General features: G+C 35.5%; 1 long non-coding RNA gene across 1 annotated transcript in view; it reads left to right on the forward strand.

Moving 5' to 3' along the window:
* Positions 1 to 17,967, forward strand: part of LOC141275761 (uncharacterized) — a 184,158-nt gene that overhangs the window by 110,324 nt on the left and 55,867 nt on the right. The window contains exon 3 of the long non-coding RNA XR_012324049.1: positions 7,394 to 7,442. This is a non-coding gene — a long non-coding RNA (uncharacterized lncRNA). The remainder of the gene's footprint in view (positions 1 to 7,393; positions 7,443 to 17,967) is intronic.

Here is a 17,967-nt window from a genome sequence, read left to right on the forward strand (position 1 = left end):
ATGTGAAAGTAAATAGTTTCCATTATTTTACAAAGTGTCTTTAACTAGGAAGATGGTGACTTTTTGCATCTGTGGGTTAAGGTCTGTTAATCTCAAATGTGATACCAAGAGAGGCAGCAAACTGCTTTTCTGATATCATTTAAACAGCAAAGATTTTTATGCTGCCCTGTTTTGAACTTAACAGTATTGAGTCACTATCTTCTGAGGTTCTGTCTCAACAGAACTAATTGGAAATTCAAGGGATACTGGAAACTATAATTTTGCTGTAGCTTGAACTTGCCCAGATTAAAGGAGGGACAAATTTCTAAATAAACTCTCTTCTGGCTGAAGACCAGTACTACTCTATGCCAAATACCTTCTTTTTTGCCTGTAAAATGAAAAAAGGGGGTTCTTTATAAAGAAAAGTTATTTTCATTGAAAAGGATTTTTCATTCGTCTTGTCATGATTATAAAGCAATTTTCACTAATCTCACATTTCAGGTATCTTGACCTCTGAGCCTTTTAAAAATTTTTTTCTTTCCTTTATATTTTTTAAAAAACACTCTAAATTACCTAGAATGAGTGATGATTGAAGAATTTCCCACCATAGCCATAGACAAACATCAACAAGCAGGCAATGGATGGATGGATAAAATGACATTGGCAAATTCTTCTATTTATAAACATTGAAAAATAGGGACCTTGTCTTTTATCTCTCTGAATATTTATATTCTCAACATAAAATGAAGTCATAGAGACCTGCCCATCTGTTTATTTTTTAAAATCCATGGCGTCAACAGTTTAGAAGTTTCCAGTAAAAACCAGGAATGAAGGCATTCTTGTGGGATTTCGTCAAGTCAAGGAATTCTGTCCAAATCTTTGAAACAAACAAAGTATTTGGCTTATGTTTCAGAAAAGTTTAGATAAGCTTTTCATTTTTATAATTTACATTCTTTCAACTGATGTGTGTGTGTGTGTGTGTGTGTGTGTGTGTGTAGTTCTTAAAATTAGAAACAAAGTACTAAGGAGATCCCATACTGTTTGATAGCTGTGAAAACCTGGTTGACATCAAATGCAACTGAGAAGCTGATGATGTTTTGGCTACCAGGGTGGGAGGAAGGTATTGAGTTGGGGAGGAATCACCCTTATTTGGGCATCATTTACTGGGACTTGGCTAGGAACATAACACTAGAGAATAGCAAAGGGTGCTTGGTTGTTCTCTCTTTGCCTTCTTAGTCTATGCCCCATGCTTTTCTCCCTTCTGGGCCTTAGAAGGAAATTGATGAAGACTGCCTCACCTGGGCTCCCTTGCCAGCTGGCTTCTGCTTAGAATCATCCATCGGTCCCAGTGGCCTGAGATACGAAGGTGAAAAAAGAGAAAGATGCATTTCGTCCCCATTCCCTCCCTTCGTCAGCACCCTGTCCCTGGTAATAACCAGATTCCTCTTTCCCAACAGGAAACCACTCTTTTGCAATTCCAGTTCTCTGTGAATTCTGGTAACACCATTTCTTCCTCTTGTCCCTTTGGTCCTATGGGTGGAAGTGACTTTCCACTGTTGCTAGTCTCTGGGTGCCCTGCCAACCCTTGTTTGCTTCCTTTACTGTGCCCACACATAGTCAGGACTCCAATCAATAAAAATAACTCTATTCTTTAAAGGCAGATATGTACACTATGTGGGAAGGAAGGGTGGGATTTGTTCATTGTCTCACTGGCTATGGAAGTAGAATTAATTATTGTTACTCAGCCAAGTATTCATTATGGAAATCAAAAAGTAATTCATATTTATTATTGGATATTTTTTGAAAATATATAACATGGAAATAGGAAAGAAAGTAGTAATTAATCTTACTGATTGACAACAATGTATTAACTGCATCTCTATGAAGTAGGCATTGCCATTGCCCCCATTTTAAAATATAAGAACCAAACTATTGAAAGGTGAAATGACTTGTGTAAGGTCACACAGCTATGGGATGGCAGAGGAAGGATTTGAACTGAGTCAGACTAGTTCCTAAGCCTATGCTCTTAACTACTAAGCACTACTACCTCTTAGAAAGGAAATAGGAAGCAAAGGGAAAAGCATCTATTAAGTACCTACTATGTGCCAGGAAGTGTACTAGATATGCGCTATCATATGCGCTATCTCATTTATTGCCCTTTCAGAAGCACTTGACACTGTCATTCATTCTCTGTTTTGAGGAACAGTTTCCTTTCTAGTTTTCTGTGACACCACGTGCTGCTATGATTTTTCTCTCATTTTCCTTTTCTTTGCTTGTTCTTGTCTATTCAACCTTTAAATGTGAGAATGTTTTGAGTTCCTTTCTTGCTTCTATTCTTCCTTGCTAAACTCATCTAATTAAGTGGCTTATGCCAATGATCTGCAGATTGTTATGTTTTTTACTTCCCTTCTCCTTAATGTCATACCTGTATGTTCAGCTGTCTCCTGGACATCTCCCTTTGGGTACCTAGTAAGCATCTCAGACTTAACATGGCTAACTGAGAATGCTTGATTCATTTCTTCTTCAACCTGTTTCTCTCTCTGTCATCTCCATTTTATAAAATAGCACTGTTATTTATTCCAACTGATCAAGCTAAAAATTGAGGAATTATCCTAGAGTGTTCATGCTTTTGTTTTCCTGATATCTAATTATCAATACATTCTGTCTGCTCCACGGATGGAGATCCAAGTCCCTCCCCACTCACTACCATGATGTTTTGCCTAAGTCATTGTGATAACTTCCTAACTAATCTTGCTATTTCCAGTCTTGCTCTCCTTCAAGGCTTTCTACATATGGCAGTGAAATAATTATTTTAAACATATCATGCCACTTTGCTTAAAAGCCTTTATTGGTTTCCAAACAAAATGCAATCCAACTTCTCCTTTGCATAGGATAAAAACCTTTATCTAAGCTGGTCTCTGTTGAATGAATGAATCCTATAGTATCAATAGAAATGTTTGGGCTTTACAATAGCTCTTGCAGGTGGCTATTCGTATGTTCATTTTATATTAAAGTAGATATGGAGGCAAAAAATAACATTATATTCTCCCATCCCTCAGGAGGCCTTGAAATCAGCTCTTAGGTGGATTTGACTAATGTAATATATAATAAGCAGCCAATATTTTCTGAATTACTTACAACGTGTTAGGCATAATACTTTGGTGGGCACTTTTCACATATTATCTTAATAATTTTTTAAAATGAGAGTCTTAAGAAGGTGCTATCATCTGCATTTGATATTTGAGAAACAAGGCTCAGAGAGGTTAAGTAATTTACTCAAAGTTACAGTGCTGGTTAATGGGAAAGGGTTGATCTAATACCAGGTCTGTATTCCAAAGCCCACAGCCTTAAGCATGTGACTTTTCTACCTCCTTGAAAAGATGATGTATACATTTTATTATTCCTACTAATTATATACACGCCCACATTTTTTCTCTTTCAAAGAATATAAACTACTTTAAATATGCCAGGACTTAACATTATTATAAACTCTGTGTTCGTAGATGGACGGCAGAGACAGCAGTTTCATTCAAAACCTAGTGACTATTCTATTTCTCCTTGGCTTGTCCCAAAGCGATTACCAAATGGCACTTAACTATGGAAAGGAAGGAGGACATTTATTGTGAGTGTTTAAAGGGAATTTTTTTTAAGAAATAAACTTTTATTGACATCTTCTTAATTTGACCTGTTATATGTAATTTCTAATCAGGGAACTTTTAATTTAAAAAATTCATACCAAAGAAAAAGAATCATTTATACATGTGGTTATGATCAATCTTTCTCTTATAGAAGAAATATTTTCATATCAAATGGTTTTGATTCACACTGGGAGGAAAGAACACAAAAATATTATGTTAATGTGTAACACAACAATTGATGTGCAATGTAATCCCCCAATTCTACTAAACTGGATATCGGCATGATATGCCTTTATAGGGATTCCATCTTGTTCATGCTGGGAGAGAAACACATTGTAATTTCCATTTTGAAAATGACTCTTTAAAATTGCCAAATATTTAGTTTACTACACAACTTGCTGCTTTGACAATGGTGAGTTTATTAATGTCAATATATTGTTCCAAGTTAATCTTTTGCAGAACTATTTCCTTTTCATGACTAAAGAAATCACAAAGGGAATATGTCATCTTGTTTATTCCAAACAAATTATGAATTAAGATTTATTTTCTTTCTTACCTTGGAAAACAAATGTCAGTAGAAAGCACCACCAGTAAGAAGTAAGGAAATTTGGTCCTCGAAGCAATTCAAATTGAAAACTAAGTTCAACGTTACCTAGGTTTTTATTCCAACATGCCACATTGATCCTTTCACTTACAGTCGCTCAGATAACTTTCAACAATAAGTATTTTTGTTGGTTTGCCTTTAAAAATAAAGATCCAGATGCTATGGTGAATATGCAGGCAATGACCATAATTTTATGAGAATAATTTTCTTGTATGACTTAGAAAATGGTCCTGATGAAAATTACCAGGAAGTGTTTCAAAAATGTATTGAGCAATAGAAGTATCATCGTATGGTATCTCTTATGATGGTTATTATGAAAGACAGCAGCTATTTCTATGTGTGTCTTATGCTAAAATTATTATGTTTTAAAATTATTTTCAATGCTTGATCATTTTTCCTTTTGTCCTTAACATGATAGCCATTAATTGTACGTCTGGCCTACTTTTCTGCACATCTCAAAGTTTCTTCAATGACACATCATAATCAGTAATTATTCATGTGGTTATTTGTTTCTGGATAATTTCCCCTCCCTTCCTGTGATAAATTCTAAAATACATTTGAGAACATTGACTAATGGCAGATTGGGTGTGGACCAAGTCCGATTAGATGTTTAAAAATTATAGTGCTGTGCCTATCACAGAGGATTGATCTTTCCAGGGAGTACATGCAGCTAAAAATACCCTCAAAATGAAGTTATCCACTTTCTGGTCCTATAATCCCTACGTAGACATCACTTACTTAGTCTTACCAACATATCTGGAAGCAATGAGATAGAAACTACTATTAAGCATTACTTTCATAACTCAAATTTATTTATCAAATGCCCAATCAGTTATCTCCCAGGACCTGAGGGAAAAAGGGAAAAGAGAAAAGCTTTGGTATTTTGTTGGCAGTGATAAAAAAATAAAGATCTTCAGAAAATGGTGAAGACTTTTTTTTTGGCACACCACACTGCTTGTGGTTCCCTGACCAGGGATTGAACCTTGGCCCAAGGCAGTGAAAGCCCATGTCTCAACTACTGGACCACTAGGGAATTCCCGTCAAAGACTCTTTTTGACCAGGCTTTAGTCAGCCTCCTCTAACCCCTTTTTTCACTAGGCCTCATCCTTGGGCTTTGTCCTTAGACCTGCATAAACCAGTTTTAGCAAGAATCCTACAAGTCAGTTTAGTGAGAATCCCCAACACTCACCCTCAGTATCTGATCGTTCTCGATATCTGGTCAAAACCCTCATTCCCCCACCCATCCAGGTGGTAGCTGATTATCCTGGCCTGCCTTCAGCAAGAATCCTGTTAGGTCTATTCAGCAAGAATTCCCCCTACCCTTGACGTCTCCTCTTAGTAATTTTCTATCCACCCCTCCCCACAACCTGCTTCTTGCCTGTAAATTTCCACTGGTCCTTGCTGTATTTGGAATTGAGCCCAGTTCTGTACCAAGGTCTCTTTCCCTCTATTGCAGTAGCTCCTGAACAAAGTCTGGGAAGCAGGTGGGACAATATGTTGCTCATAAACGAGTAAGGGTGAGAAGGTGGGAGAAGAACCAGAGAGAGGAAGCCCTATTGGGGCTCACCAACGGTCAAATACACTCCAATGTGTCTGTGTCATAGATGAGCCAAAACTTCCCAACTTCCTCCAGATGAATAGAGTTCTTATGTTTACATCTGCAGAGTCTTTTCCTTTGCTCTGCTCTCTGTATCATGCTTTCCAACAAGCTGGTCACTGGTCTTTACTTTTTGCCCTGCTACTTTATTTCACCATGTTCTTAAATCATGTTGCTCTTTCCAGCTTTTAAAAGTAATTTCTCTTCTTGTGATGCAATCCATTTCCATCAGTCTTTAATTTGGTTAGTTAGAATTTGTCAAAACTTGAACTGATGTCATCTTTTCCCTTCTTAATAGTGACTCATAAAAATAATCCATTTTGTGATTTTAATTTGTAAAAACACACTTTGAGTGCAATTTTTTTCTTTCTCTTGTGACTTTTCTCTTTTCCTTCTGCACTTCTCCCTTGATTTAGGATCTGTTCCTTCTCAACTTCTACACTGACTTCTTTGGTCACCTTAGCTCGAAGCACAGCAGGCATCATCCTGTTTTCTATAGCCTCTTTCCCTAATTGCTTCTCTAGATAACTTCTCTCATTTCTTCTTTCCTTCCCAATGGGTTCAGATGGACTTCCCTCTTCTGTTCACGCTTCACGGCAAGGGTTGCATTCCCCAAGGAGATGACTTGCAACATCCATCATGACTCTGGTTGCCCTTCTGTCTTGCCACCACCTGAAAAGCATCTTAATTTTTCTTTTCTCCTGAAAAGCCTCTTCATCCTCTATCCCTTTCTCTTAATGGCTTTTAGGTCTTCCCTGCATTGGGCAGATGTTACCCCTCAGTTTTTTAAATTCCCCTTTCATTCTGAAACCTTGAAGCTGACCCAGCTGCATCCGTCTCCATTTATTTTGATTTATTATTAAGAAGTTTGCTCAAATTTGTTCTTCTCTGCAAAAACTTTTTACATCCCACTGTCTGCCTTGTTGTTTTGTTTGAGTTTGTTTTGTTTTTAAACAAGTTGCCTCTGTAGTCTAGATACCCAAATTTTTTCAACCATAGATTTCTGGAAGCTTTTTCCAGCCTGTTCTTGGGTATCCTTTACCCTTTTGGGGAGGTCTCCCCTGTCATATTACTACTTCAAATTCATATCCCTTTATCCAAATTCCAAATCAGTCTCGTATTTTAATGTCTAGTACATCAGAATGACTCCTGCTTATATAACACAGTGCCACTTATCTTCATCATCTCTCTAAGCACTTGGGAAACCAAATAGCCTTCTACCTTGCTGCTCAAATGTGGTACCTGCTCCAAGTGCTATTAACATCACCTGGGAGCTTGTTAGAAATGCAAATGCTCAAGCTTAACCACAGGCCTTCTGAATTATAATCTGCATTTTAACAAGATTCTCTAGGTTATCCGTACTCACACTGAAGTTTAAGAAACGTCAGTGTGCTACAATATTCACAAACTTGAGAGTGCATAGGAATTAACTGAGTGAGCTCAAGTATCTTGTGATTTGTACCCATATCATATTGCCTCAAAGCCGCCTAGTTTCTCTTTGGGTTTACATATAGCTATTGCAGTTACTATTACTCCTTCTCCTTATTGAAATTTACCAAACACTCTCCTTCCCAGCATGCATCGTGGTCACCTAGATGAACTTCTTTCCATGCCCATGGGCAAGGTAAGACAATTATTTTATTCCCCATTTTACTAATAGAAAACTGAAAAGAGAAATTACCTGATTTTCTCAAGGTTACCCAACTAATCACAAGTAGAATTAAAACACATACTCAAAATCCTTAACCCTTGGTCTAAAATTTGTACCATTACCATGCTGTTGTTTGTTGAAGAAATATACAGTGCTATAAATGTTATTTTTTCCCATTTATCTCAATGTTTTTTAAAATTAATAAGCAAGTTTTAGATTCTTGTTAAAGACACATTTGGAAATATAATCATGTCTGTAACATTCTATTTAAGTATACCTTGAGAGAAAGTAATCAAAAGTAATTGAAGCTTTAGAAATTATATGCAAGAAAAGGTGCAGATTTGCTTAGAAATGTACAGAGGTTGGTGATGAAATTTCCCAAGGAAAAATTTATTAATCTCAGATATCTTTTGGAGATTACTAGAACTATTCTATGGTATGTGCCATCCTCCTTAAACTTTTACTGTCCCTTCATCCAGTTTGTCTTAACATACTTCCCCATCCCCCAAAACCCACCCGTTAGCTTGTTTCCTTTCTCTTTAAAATAATGCAAATGTTATCATTTTGACTCTTCCTCATATATTGTAAATCTCTCTAATATTGATATTGGAGAAGCATGGTTTGAGGGAAGAAATGGAGTCACATTGAGGGACATTAAAAGCTTTATGAACATTCACAAAAAATGAAGAACTACTATTTTCACAGTGAAAGTAGAGTGATAGTCTAATTTGAGAGTCTCAACAACTAGTCCATAAATAATTAGATAAGTTTTATAATGTAGCAGTATGCAAAATAAATCTATTAGCTAGTAATTTTGGCATGCAATTAGAAGAGGAACATCTGCAGCTGAAATCAAAATATGCTACTGCTATATAACTTAAAATTCTATTAAAATACCTCACTAGAATTTTTTTCATTTCTCTATTACTCTTGGAAACCTTAATTATTGACACCATATGATTTACAATGTGGAAATAAATATTATGGATGAAATCCAAATCAAAGAGGCAGCATTTAAAATGAATGTAAAATTTGGGAGCATATGAAGGACTGAACTTGAACTTTGTATCTGCAACTTATTGTATAACCTTGGATAAGTGACAGAGTGAACTACTGATTTGCTTGGGGCTTTCCTGGTTTTAAAATTGAAAGTCCAGTATCCAAGGAACCCTCTTTATGTTGGGCAAACTAGGATGGTTGTTCATGCTAGTAAGTGACTTAGGCTTTCTAAGTATCAGATCCTTTACCTGAAATCTATACATATGAGATAAGATTTAAATCTTTTTTTTCTCTCTTTTTATATATATATATATATTCTACCACAGTGTCTATGAAAATTAATTCTTAAGCAGGTTATATACAATGATTGTAATAGATAAATCATAGTTATAATGGAGGAGAAAAACATCACCAATCGATCAGCAGAATTTGCACTTTAAGCACAAATTCATTAACACAAGAGTTTTCTCTAAGAACTCTTAGAGTAAAATCAAATTTTGAGTGGAAAACAAGATGCAAACTTGATTTAGTAATAGTGCAAGGAGACAAGGGTTTGAGACATTTTGCAGCCTGGAAACCAAATTTTCAGTTTTTAAGAGTAGAATGTTTTGGTAATATTATTTAGCCCACAGTTGAAATGAGGAAAATTGATGTCATTTTCCACTGAATCTTAACAGAAGTTTATGGGAGGATGTTCTTTAAACAAAATAACAGAGATGTCTCCCTGATTCATTTCCTGATCCTACTTGTTTTAACAAGAGTCTTTGTGGAATATTGAGACTCCTGATTTCTGTGAAAGAACTCCATTTATTCTGTCATTCCTGCAATCCTCAAATAGACACACACTGGACTCCTTCCCCACGTCAGGAACTGAACCCAATATTGTGGGTATAAGGTTATCATCCCTGCCCTTGAGAAACTCGATTTAAGGAGTGAGTCAGGTAAGATATGGAGCCATATGGTTGAAGTACAATTTGATACATGCTAAAATAGAATTCTGAACCGTACTGTGGAGACAAAAATGAAGAACAGCTATTTGCCCAAAGGAGTTTGGAAGGCTTCAGAGCTTATGACACTTGAGTAGAGTTTGTAAGGATCAGTTAGACTCCACCAAGCAGAACAGGGTCAGAAAAGTAGTCCCATAAAGGAAACAGTATATCCAAATGCAAGAAGGCATGACAAAGCCTGTCATCTTTGCGGGAGAGCAATGCTGGCAGAATATTGGTGTCAAGATCAGAAAGATGAGCAGAAATGAATTCGGAGAGACTTCCTTAACATGTTAAGGCCTTTTAGTCTTTTTCTTTTAGGTATTAGGGAAACATCAGATTTCTTTAGGGAAGGAATTGAGAAGCTTGGGTTCTTGTTTTTGAAAAAATAACCTTGACGGACATATGTTGGAAAGATTAATATGATGAGGGAGACTAGAGGTAAGAAGCTCAGAGTGAAGGCTACTATATTGATCAGGAGACACATGAAAAAATCAAAGCAAGCTAGTGGTCATTGAGAAGGAGGAGGAGAGCAAGGTTTAGATTGGATATCTTCTGTCAGACTCTTGGACCATTGAATGTTGAGGTGGGAGTGGTATGAGGCAGATTTGTTTAGACAACTGGTTGGTTTGAGCTTTTTTGATGGGATTTTACTAGCTTAAGCTTTCTCTGTAGCATCTGAGAGTCATAAAAAGAGTCTGTGCTTGACCATGAGGATGTTTGGGGCCGTTGTGACTTTTAAAGCCTGGAATTTAAAGTAAGAATAATGCTTTCAGAGAGGGAAAACGGAGTGATCTTAGAGTCTGTGTTCTACATGAATTCCCAGAGGAAAGAAACTTATCCAGTGAGAATAGGATTTGGGTTGTCAAGGTGAGCCCAGGGTACAGAAATCTCATGGTGACAGTGTACACTGACACAGAATGTGCATTTGGAACTTCAAACAGGCTGCTTTTAACTTAGAGGTAGGGCCACTCTTTCACTGAGTGTCTAATGCTTTCCAGGACCCCAAGCAATATTCAACATTTATCTTGGGTTAAATCTAGAGTCTTTGAAATTCAATAAAAGGATTGTCTCTTAGAGAATCAAGCCAGTAAATAGTACTATGGAAACTGGAATGCATGAAGAGAAAAGTGTGCCTTTGGGTGCTGGCAAAGCATCAAGAGCCTAGATGAAATCTTTAAGTAAACAAAAGTAGAGCAATGAACTACAGCAAATTAATAGATAAAAGTGTTGTAAGTGGAAGGGATTTACCAGAATCCCCTTTTAAACTAGGCCACAGAGCCATCTTAACAAGCTATAAATACTTGTAGAATGTAAATAACTGTTATAATAAAAGAAAAGCTGGCATAGCCAGACCAATTTCAAGGGAAGTAAATGAAAATGGGCAAGAAACAACTGGTATTGGGAGCTCTCAATGGGTGAAGCTGAAAGTATGAGGTTACATGGAAAAGAAAGAAAAGCGCCATGTTTGATCAGTGAAGAAAATATTTTTCTTTATAAATATTCTGATTTTAAAAAGTACAAATACATGCTCATTAGAACAAATGAAACAATAAAAGAGGAATAAAAACAAGATAAAAACATCTCCAGCTGACCCCCAGCTCCTCCACTTCCACACTTCTGGGAGTAATAGATTAACGATGACTTTTACAAACAAGCAAGTCTTCAAATGAGAAGTTAGAGTTTTGTTCAGATTAAAATGTTTAAGACAAAATGTTAATTATCTTCTAAATACAGGGTATGCTGTAATCTATATTCAGCAATAGTTGTCAGTACATAAATGAATCAGTCCATTTGTTCCTTTAGGAATCAACCCCAGAAAATATTAAAATGGTCACATAAATGGAAAACCCAGCAAAAAAAATAGGGTTTGTGTGGCAATGTTTTTGCAGAACCAAGATATAACCACATTTTTCTGCAACCAAGATATAGCCACATTTTTCTGCAAGTTTTTTCACTTTGCAATGGATTGTGGGCAGCCCTTTAGTTGAGTAGGCAAAGATTTATTTCATCCATGATGAACACTCAGATTGTTCCCAATGTTGCCATTATAAGCAGTGAGGCAAAAAAACAAACAAACAACAGCATCATATTGGGTTGGCCAAAAGGTTGTTCAGTTTTTTCCATAGGATGGCTCTAGTAGCACTTAGTTGTCTTTAACTTCATTCTAAACAATTTTGTTAGATTGTATGTGACAGCTGTCATATCAGGGTGTGTTTAAAAAAAGATTTATCAAAATTGATGAATGTTTGTGTAACCATTTTACTATTGAAGATGGAAGAAAAAAAGCAACATTTTCAGCATATTATGCTTTATTATTTCAAGAAAGGTAAAAACACAACTGAAAACACAAAAAAAAGATTTGTGCAGTGTATGGAGAAGGCGCTGTGACCGATTGAATGTGTCAAAAGTGGTTTGTGAAGTTTTGTGCTGGAGATTGCTCGCTGGAGGATGCTCCACGTTCTGGTAGACCAATTGAAGTTGATAGCGATCATATTGAGACATTAATTGAGAACAATCAATGTTATACCATGCAGGAGATAGCCAACATACTCAAAATATCCAAATCAAGCACTGAAAATCATTTGCATCAGCTTGGTTATGTTAGTTGCTTTGATGTTTGGGTTCCACATAAACGGAAGAAAAAAAAAACCTTCTTGACCGTATTTATGCAAGCAATTCTCTACTTAAAGAAAACGTTCCATTTTTAAAACAAGTTGTGATGGGCAATGTAAAGCGGATACTGTACAATAATGTGGAATGGAAGAGATCATGGGGCAAGTGAAATAAACCACTACCAACCACACCAAAGGCCGGTCTTCATCCAAAGAAGGTGATGTTGTGTATATGGTGGGATTGGAGGGGAGTCCTCTATTATGAGCTCCTTCCAGAAAACCAAATGATTAATTCCAACAAGTACTGCTCCCAGTTAGACCAACTGAAAGCAGCACTCCATGAAAAGCGTCCAGAATTAGTCAACAGAAAACACATAATCTTCCATCAGGATAACACAAGACCACATATTTTTTTATGACCAGGCAAAAACTGTTACAGCCTGGCTGGGAAGTTCTGATTCATCTGCCCTATTCACCAGACATTGAAACTTCGGATTGCCATTTATTTCGGTCTTTATAAAATTTGCTTAATGGAAAAAATTTCAATTCCCTGGAAGACTGTAAAATGCACCTGGAACAGTTCTTTGCTCAAAAAGATAAAGAGTTTGGGGAAGATGGAATTATGAAATTGCCTGAAAAATGGCAGAAGGTAGTGGAACAAAATGGTGAATATGTTGTTCAATAAAGTTCTTGGTGAAAATGAAAAATGTGTCTTTTATTTTTACTTAAAAACCGAAGGCACTTTTTGGCCAACCCAATACATATATTTTTATATGTGGTACTATCATTTTGGTAGAGCCAAAGGGCTTATAAAATTTTAATTATAATAGATATTACCAGACTATTTTGAAGAAAAGTTTCAGTTAACACCCTCCCACTAGTAATATGGCTAAGAAAGTTTCAGTTTTCTCACATTATTAGACCTGAATGTTACAGTTATTTTACTATTATTTAAACTTGCATTTTCTTCTGAACTCTGGTTGACACCTTTGAAATTAATTTTTTCAGTCTTCGAATTGTCTCTCCTGTGAATTGCCTGTCCATCTCTTTTACCAACTGACTCTTTCCTTTTTAATTGTTTTGTGTCAATTTGTAGGATGCCTTTATATATTCTGGAACTTAGGTCATCTCCTAATTTATTCAGGTTGTATTTTATAGTTTATTTCATATACGCAACTTACTTATGTTATGAATTTTGTCACTAGGTATTTATAGTTTTGTCATATTTAGAATTTTTTTTGTCTTTTTAATTAAGAAGTAGAGCACATCTATAGCAAAGTGCAAGAAAATATAAATGTACACTTCAATGAAGCAATACCCAGCACACATCTAAGTAACCATTTTTAGCACTTTTAGATCAGAAAATAGGCTATCACTAGCACCCAAGATGTTCTCTGCTGTGCCACCTCCAAATTGCTATCCCTCCTTCTCCCAAAAGGTCACCCCTTTCTTAACTTTGAATATTTTGCTTTTTTTTTAATCGAACCATATACACAAAGAATAATACAATGTCTATTCTGTTGTGTCTGACTATGTGGGGGCAGCATTATGTACTTCAGATTCATAGTATGTATATTTAGATACTTTATTGTCACTGTGCTGTATATCCATTCTATTGTGAATGGACATAAAGATTGTTTTCAGTTTGGGATTATTACATATGCAGTTATTGTGATTTTCATCTGCATTTACCTAATGATTAGTGGTGTTGAACATTTTTTTGTGTGCTTATTAGCCATTCGTGTCTTCTTTGGACAAATATCAACTCTTTTGCCCATTTTTGAATAAGGTTGTTTGTTTTTTGTTGCTGTTGAATTTTAGGACTTCTCTATATATTGGATATTAATCTCTTATCAGAGAAATGATTGGCAAATATTTTCTCGCTTTTCATAGGTCAGCTTTTTACTCTGTTGATAGTGTTCTTTGATGTACAAATGTTTGTAAGTTTTATGATGTTCAATTTGTTTAATTTTGCTTTTATTGCCTTGTCTTTTGTGTCAGATCAAAAAAATCATTGCCAAATCCAATGTTGTGAAGTTTTGCCCTGTGGTATCTTCTAAGAGTTTTATTGTTTCTGATCTTACATTTAGGTATTTGATCCATTTTGAGTCAGCTTTTGCATATGTGTTAGGTAAGGGTCCAAATTCATTCTTTTGCGTGTGGATATCCAATTTTGAATGATCTTAGGAGCCTTGTTGAAACTAATTTAACCATATATGTAAAGCTTTATTTCTGGGCTCTCTATTCTATTCCATAGGTCTATAGGTCTGTATTTATGCCAGCACCACACTATTTTGATTATCTTTGTAGGAAGTTTGTAACTTTGTAGTAAGTTTTGAAATCTGAAAGTATGAATCCTCTAACTTTGTTCTTTTTCAAAATTGTTTTGGCAATTTGGGGTCCCTTGAAATTCCATATGAATTTTAGATGGATTTTTCTATTTCTGCAAAAAGAGTTGTTAAAATTTTGATTGGGATTGCATTGAATCTGTAGATCTTTTTGATAAGTATTGACATCTTAATAATATTAAATCTTCCAGTCTATGAACATGGGTTGTCTTTCCATTTATTTATGTCTTTAATTTCTTTCAGTAATGCTTTATAGTGTTCATTGTGTCTTTCGCCTCCTTGGCTAATTACTCAGTTTTAATTTTTTTGATGCTATTGTAAGTAGAATTGTTTTCTTAATTTCCTCTTCAGATTGTTCATTGTTAGTGTATAGAAATGCAACTGACTTTTGTGTGTTGACTTTGTATTCCACTACTTTGATAAATTTATTTTATTAGCTCAAACAAAATTTTTGGAGTCTTTAGGGACTCTTGTATATAAGATCATATCATCTGTGAACAGAGATCACTTGACTTCTTTATTTTTAATTTGGATGCATTTAATTTATTTTTTCTTGCTCAGTTGCTGTTTAGGATATCCAGTACTATGTTAAATAAAAGTGGTGAAAGCAAGCATCCTTGCCTTGTTCCTGATTTTAGAAGAAAAGCTTTCAGTATTTTACTGTTGAGTATAATGTTCACTGTGGATTTTTCATGCATAGCTTTTATTATGTTGGGGTAGTTTTCTTCTATTTCTTTCTTGTCTTTATATCATGAAAAGTTGTTGAATTGTGTCAAATGCTTCTTTCTGCATCAAATGAGATAATCATGTATTTTTTTCTCTTCATCCTGGTAATGTGATGTACTAAATTGATCAATTTGCATATGTTGAACTTTCCTTGCTTTCCAGGAATAAATCCCACATGGTCATGGTGAATAATCCTTTACGCTGTTGAATTTAGTTTGCAAGTATTTTGTTAAGAATTTTTGCTATTTTTTAGACACCTTCAGTGTTCTTATGGGGAACAGATCCAATTTCCTGGCTTCTCAGTTTCTTGACTTTATTTCCAAAGACTTTCTCCTTCAGTCTCCTTCAATAAGTCACTGACACCTTCAATCACACATATCTGCCTGGGCCCCAACCTTGTCCTTCTCTATTCTTCCCTGTCTGTGAATGGGCACATTAAGTTTGAGGTATTAGTGAAGAATTAAAATGGGAATCTAACATATACAGTTAGATTTGAGTCTGGAATTCAGAAAAGTTGTATGGATTGGAGATATAAACTTTAGAGGCATGACCTTAATTAAGATGTCATGGGGATAGACTATAGAGTGAGAATAGGAGAGGGCCTAGGATTGAACAATGACTAGCTTCAATATTTAACGACCAGAAGATAACCAAGAGACAGGGAAAAAAGTAGCCATAGAGGTAAAAGGAGATACTATTGTCATGGTAGTCAACAGAATACAGTGCTCTGGAAAGAGGCAATTTAATGATGTCCTAAGCAGTCAAGATTGGAAAATAAGCAGGAGTTTGAATGTTACTGAGGATATTTGAGTCCATATTAAAAACTATTTTAGTGACATAGAGGAACAGAAACCACATTAAAGAAGGTAAATAAGAAGAGAGGAAATTTAAAAATAAAAAATATATCAGCTACTTTACTGAAAGCCAGAGAAGAAAGCTTGTTTATTTAATTATGTTTTTATGGGTACAGTTAGACCACAATTTCTGATGTGTTTATCATTTACATTTCTTTCAAACAATACCAGGTCTCTGTCTCCTCTTCTGATCCACCTCTACCACCACCAGCAATACTACCCTCTCCTACCACCACCACTACCTTCTGGTTCCAAGTTACCACCTTTTTTACAAAGAATATAGCAATAGCATCTTATTGATGTTTCCTTATCCATTCCTCTCCTCTAGCAATAGATTCTTCACACAAAGCCAATGATCATTCATAAACATAAATCATATCATCTCAAAGCTTAAAACACTTTGATGGCTTCCCGTTGCTCTTAGCATAAAGACTAAAATTCCTTATCTAATTTACAACACCCCCTGTGATGTGTTCCTGCTTTCTTTTCTAACCTCATTTCATGATATTTCCCTACTTCTAACTTTAAGTGACACTAGGTTTATTTCAGTTCCCTGAACATGTCAAGCTTGTTCACCAGACTCTAGTTTCATGAGAGATGGATTTAGGCCTGTCTTGCTCAGAAAATTTTCTCAGGATCTAGCAGATTTCTTATATGTACAAGGTGTGCAAAAAAGATTTCTTGAATGAAGAAATGATACTTCTTGTGCTTAAATAAAACATGGGGGGGGAGAAATGAGGGGAAAGAAAGGAGGAGAAAAAAAGCAGAGAAGAGAAAGAAAAAGTGGGGTAGAAAAAAAAAGAAGTGAAAGGAAATGAGCAATAATTACCTTTTGTTCTAAATAAAATCCAAAATCTTTAAGGTATCTGTGGCTTACAAACCTCTTAATGGTTTACCTCTTAACTAAGTTTGAAGTTCTCTTCTGACCATTTGTCCATCCTCACTCCAAGACATTTTTGCACCTACAGGCCTGAAAAACTACATGCATGAATTCCATATGGATAATCTGCATTATTTGCTATATTCTCTCTGACCACTAGGCCTTTGAATTGCTGTTCCTTATGCTTCTATTACTCATTCCTACCTACCCAAAGCCCAAATCATTTTTTTAAACTGTTTCCTACTAAATTTTGTGTCTCAGCTTAGATCTTGCTACTTTCTGAAGTCTTTCCTTATACTAGTGTAGATTAGCATTATAGCAATAAATAGATTTAAAAATAACACTGCTCTTGGGGCACTGTGTCAGTTCATAAAATCATAAATGCTATTATTGTTGTGGTTGTTTTTGTTTTTATATAATACTCAGAGACATGAGGGGGAATATGTTTTATTTCCTCCTAGAATTTATTACTAAGCTCTGATTTTTAGAGTTGAATTTTAATAGCCTTATAATAACCAAATTGCTACTAGTTTTAAGCCAAATCTAACTCATAATTAAAAGTATACAAGCAGTATTTCTGTTGATGGAATTAATAAAATTGATGTTAAAGTTGATTTATTATTATTATCATTTGGTAATGGTGGCTGATAGTTGTTACACCAGATATTTGTGATTGATTGGGAGTTTGCAATGATTGACAAGCCCCCTAGTGGTGCACACGTCCTGGTACTCAGAAACAGAGAGAGGTACTGGCGTGTTCCTTTGAAATCACACAAATGCAGGAGGGAGGTGGTTACACAGACAGTGATGGCTTGATTACAGAGTGAGTACTTTATCCTTGAATCCATGCTTTTCTTCACTTGAGGGGACGCCTTCAAAGCAAAACCCTTTTTAGTGACTTTGACAAGAGATACCCTCTTAGGAACAATGATACATGCCTGGTTTTCTTCTGAGGCAATCAGTCTTATTTTCTTTAAGAAGGCAAGGCCTGAAACAAACAAAAACCTGACAAAATTTTAGTTATATTATAAACAGGGTAAATTGGCAAAAATGCTATAATCATTCTCCTGTATATCTGACACCATTAAAG

Source organism: Tursiops truncatus, chromosome 11, assembly GCF_011762595.2.
Source record: "Tursiops truncatus isolate mTurTru1 chromosome 11, mTurTru1.mat.Y, whole genome shotgun sequence".
Taxonomy (NCBI): Eukaryota; Metazoa; Chordata; class Mammalia; order Artiodactyla; family Delphinidae; genus Tursiops; species Tursiops truncatus.